Source organism: Pleurodeles waltl, chromosome 12, assembly GCF_031143425.1.
Source record: "Pleurodeles waltl isolate 20211129_DDA chromosome 12, aPleWal1.hap1.20221129, whole genome shotgun sequence".
NCBI classification, from domain to species: Eukaryota; Metazoa; Chordata; class Amphibia; order Caudata; family Salamandridae; genus Pleurodeles; species Pleurodeles waltl.
Window position 1 is genome coordinate 112,177,205 of NC_090451.1, and position 4,995 is coordinate 112,182,199.

Below are 4,995 nucleotides of genomic sequence, written 5' to 3' on the forward strand. Positions count from 1 at the left end.
TTCATGCAGTCCGACTCCACTCCTCCTAATTCTTTGCCACCCCTCTCCATGACACACTGTTCTCTGACTCTATGCCATTCCATGCCACTTCACTCTACACCACACTATGCCACTCTACACCACACTACTTTACTCTATGCTACTCTATGCCATTCTATGCAACCTCACTCCTCTCTACCCCACTCTGCTCTATGCCACTCCATTCCTCACAATGCTATTCAACGCCATGCCAAGGCACACCACTTCATTATATTCCACTGTATTCTATGACACATTACGTCACTCTACTCTTTGCACTTCAATCTACTCCCTTCTATGACCCTCCATTCATCACCACTCCATTGTTTGCTAGTCAAGTTTACGCCACTTCATTCCACACAATGCAACTCTAAAGCAGTATGCACCAAGCAGCTGAATGTGTCTGAAGAGACACCCAGAAAAGAAAAAAACAACAATATGTGGGGGCCTGTTCCGAGCCCCTCCTGGCCTGGAGGAGTTTGGTCGGCCGTGGATTAAGTTTTTGCAGTGTTCACTTCCCCAACCCCAGCACTCATAGAACACTTGAGACTTGCAGGGCAGAGTGGTGGATCTTGTTAAGAAGTCTGGGCTTCTTGGTTTATGGGGAGTCTTGTCACTGGAAGCAGAGAGGTAAATATTTGCTGTGATCTGCTACTCAAAGAAAAGACCCTGATCTAACTTGAAAAGATGGGTTTTAAACAAACACTAAATCTATCCACTCCACGGACACTGTGACCTTTTTTCAGCCTATCAGAGCCACACCAGGGTAGTCTTTTCAGAGCCCAAGTAGCTCGCCGTGATCGTATAGTGGTTAGTACTCTGCGTTGTGGCTGCAGCAACCTTGGTTCGAATCCGAGTCACGGCATTGCGGGTGGCAATGTCACGGCAGTTGGGCAGCATTTTTATTCTCACTTCTTAATATTTACATGAGTTAAGAGCTTGAACCTAATTTCAACGGTGAAATTAAATGTCTTTGAAGAACGCGTTAACAATGTTATTATTTATTTCACCTTTCTGCGCTTTTACGTTTGTGGCGGTCCTGATGTGAAAAGTATGAGCTACAGTTTGGTTTCACAGGACCCGGTCAGCAAGAGGGATGGATGTCTGTGTCTCCTGTACCTGCAGCGCCGAGGCTCCTGTACTGACGCGGAGTAGCTTTCAATGTTGAAAGGGATCTGTGAGAAAGTAGCCTCTTTCTAGCCTTGTTACCCCCACTTTTGGCCTGTTTGTGAGTGTATGTCATGGTGTTTTCACTGTCTCACTGGGATCCTGCTAGCCAGGGCCCAGTGCTCATAGTGAAAACCGTATGTTTTCAGTATGTTTGTTATATGTCACTGGGACCCTGCTAGTCAGGACCCCAGTGCTCATAAGTTTGTGGCCTATAGGTATGTGTTCCCTGTGTGATGCCTAACTGTCTCACTGAGGCTCTGCTAGCCAGAACCTCAGTGGTTATGCTCTCTCATTTCTTTTAAATTGTCACTAACAGTCTAGTGACCAATTTTACCAATTTACATTGGCTTACTGGAACACCCTTATAATTCCCTAGTATATGGTACTGAGGTACCCAGGGTATTGGGGTTCCAGGAGATCCCTATGGGCTGCAGCATTTCCTTTGCCACCCATAGGGAGCTCTGACAATTCTTACACAGGCCTGCCACTGCAGCCTGAGTGAAATAACGTCCACGTTATTTCACAGCCATTTTACACTGCACTTAAGTAACTTATAAGTCACCTATATGTCTAACCTTTACCTGGTAAAGGTTAGGTGCAAAGTTACTTAGTGTGAGGGCACCCTGGCACTAGCCAAGGTGCCCCCACATTGTTCAGGGCCAATTCCCTGAACTTTGTGAGTGCGGGGACACCATTACACGCGTGCACTACATATAGGTCACTACCTATATGTAGCTTCACAATGGTAACTCCGAATATGGCCATGTAACATGTCTAAGATCATGGAATTGCCCCCTCTATGCCATCCTGGCATTGTTGGTACAATTCCATGATCCCAGTGGTCTGTAGCACAGACCCTGGTACTGCCAAACTGCCTTTCCTGGGGTTTCACTGCAGCTGCTGCTGCTGCCAACCTCTCAGACAGGTTTCTGCCCCCCTGGGGTCAAGCCAGGCTTGTCCCAGGATGGCAGAACAAAGGACTTCCTCTGAGAGAGGGTGTTACACCCTCTCCCTTTGGAAAATGGTGTGAAGGCAGGGGAGGAGTAGCCTCCCCCAGCCTCTGGAAATGCTTTCTTGAGCACAGATGTGCCCAATTCTGCATAAGCCAGTCTACACCGGTTCAGGGACCCCTTAGCCCCTGCTCTGGCACGAAACTGGACAAAGGAAAGGGGAGTGACCACTCCCCTGACCTGCACCTCCCCTGGGAGGTGTCCAGAGCTCCTCCAGTGTGCTCCAGACCTCTGCCATCTTGGAAACAGAGGTGCTGCCAGCACACTGGACTGCTCTGAGTGGCCAGTGCCACCAGGTGACGTCAGAGACTCCTTCTGATAGGCTCCTTCAGGTGTTAGTAGCCTATCCTCTCTCCTAAGTAGCCAAACCCTCTTTTCTGGCTATTTACGGTCTCTGTCTCTGGGGAAACTTTAGATAACGAATGCAAGAGCTCATCAGAGTTCCTCTGCATCTCTCTCTTCACCTTCTGATAAGGAATCGACTGCTGACCGCGCTGGAAGCCTGCAAAACTGCAACAAAGTAGCTAAGACGACTACTGCAACTCTGTAACGCTGATCCTGCCGCCTTCTCGACTGTTTTCCTGCTTGTGCATGCTGTGGGGGTAGTCTGCCTCCTCTCTGCACCAGAAGCTCCGAAGAAATCTCCCGTGGGTCGACGGAATCTTCCCCCTGCAACCGCAGGCACCAAAAAGCTGCATTACCGGTCCCTTGGGTCTCCTCTCAGCACGACGAGCGAGGTCCCTCGAATCCAGCAACTCTGTCCAAGTGACTCCCACATTCCAGTGACTCTTCAGTCCAAGTTTGGTGGAGGTAAGTCCTTTCCTCACCTCGCTGGGCTGCATTGCTGGGAACCGCGACTTTTGCAGCTACTCCGGCCCCTGTGCACTTCCGGCGGAAATCCTTCGTGCACAGCCAAGCCTGGGTCCACGGCACTCTAACCTGCATTGCACGACTTTCTAAGTTGGTCTCCGGCGACGTGGGACTCCTTTGGGCAACTTTGGCGAGCACCGTTTCACGCATCCTCGTAGTGCCTGTTTCTGGCACTTCTCCGGATGCTACGTGCTTCTGAGAGGGCTCATTGTCTTGCTCGACATCGCCTCTCTTTTCTGGTCCAAATTGCGACCTCCTGGTCCCTCCTGGGCCTCAGCAGCGTCCGAAAACGCTTACCGAACGATTTGCAGCTAGCAAGGCTTGTTGGCGTTCATTCGGCGGGAAAACACTTCTGCACGACTCTCCACGGCGAGCGGGATCCGTCCATTAAAGGGGAAGTCTCTAGCCCTTTTCGTTCCTGCAGAAACCGCAGCTTCTTCTGTCCAGTCGAAGCTTCTTTGCACCCGCAGCTGGCATTTCCTGGGCATCTGCCCATCTTCGACTTGCTTGTGACTTTTGGACTTGGTCTCCTTTGTCCACAGGTACCCTAGATTGGAAATCCACAGTTGTTGCATTGTTGGGTTGTGTCTTTCCTGCATTATTCCTCTATCACGACTTCTTTGTCTTTTGGGGAACTTTAGTGCACTTTGCACTCACTTTTCAGGGTCTTGAGGAGGGCTAATTTTCTAACTCTCACTATTTTCTAATAGTCCCAGCGACCCTCTACAAGGTCACATAGGTTTGGGGTCCATTCGTGGTTCGCATTCCACTTTTGGAGCATATGGTTTGTGTTGCCCCTATCCCTATGTGTCCCCATTGCATCCTATTGTAACTATACATTGTTTGCACTGTTTTCTAAGACTATACTGCATATTTTTGGTATTGTGTACATATAACTTGTGTATATTTGCTATCCTCTCACTGAGGGTACACTCTAAGATACTTTGGCATATTGTCATAAAAATAAAGTACCTTTATTTTTAGTATAACTGTGTATTGTGTTTTCTTATGATATTGTGCAATTGACACTTGTGGTACTGTGGTAGCTTCACACGTCTCCTAGTTCAGCCTAAGCTGCTCTGCTAAGCTACCATTATCTATCAGCCTAAGCTGCTAGACACCCTATACACTAATAAGGGATAACTGGGCCTGGTGCAAGGTGCAAGTACCCCTTGGTACTCACTACAAGCCAGTCCAGCCTCCTACATTGGTTGTGCAGTGGTGGGATAAGTGCTTTGAGACTACTTACCACTCTTGTCATTGTACTTTTCATAAGAGAAAAATATACAAAACAAGTTCAGTGTGTGTACACAGTGCTAAAAAGTTTTGCATTTCCTCTTTTCACTCTTTTCTAAAGTGCTGAAAAGTACTTCTAAACTTTCAAAAAGTTCTTAAAAGTTTAAAAAGTTTTTTTTCTGTCTTTCTAAAAAGTTCTGAAAACTTTTTTCTCTTTTTCTATCACTTTAACTCTCTCTAAAAATGTCTGGCACAGGCCAAAATGTTGACCTGTCTAAGATTGCATATGATCACCTTAGCTGGAAAGGAGCAAGGAGTCTCTGCATAGAGAGAGGTTTGAGTGTAGGGAAGAATCCTTCCTTGGAACTATTGCTTAATATGCTTAGAGAACAAGATAAGGCCAAGGTGGCCACATCTGTTGAAAAAGTAGCAAATGGTTCTCAATCTGATCCAGGGACACCCCCAGGTAAAGGTTCAGGAAAGAAACTTCTTAGCCTTCCCATTACAAGACAGTCTAGCATAGTTGGTACTGAGGTGGAGTCACATCATACAGATGATGTGCTCTCACATTACACTGTCAGCCAAGCTGTTAGGGTGCCCTCTGTAAGGGACAGGTCTCCTTCTGTCCATTCTCACCATACTTCTGTATCTAGGAATGTCCCTCCCACCCACCCTGATGACAGAATGTTAG

The 4,995-nt window shown here is 47.6% G+C and overlaps 1 non-coding gene across 1 annotated transcript; it reads left to right on the plus strand.

Annotated features, from left to right (window-relative positions):
* The first annotated feature begins 811 nt into the window (after nt 1-811).
* TRNAH-GUG (transfer RNA histidin (anticodon GUG)) lies at nt 812-883 on the plus strand. The gene has a single exon. It is a non-coding gene; the product is annotated as a tRNA-His (tRNA).
* Nucleotides 884-4,995: the final 4,112 nt, after the last annotated feature.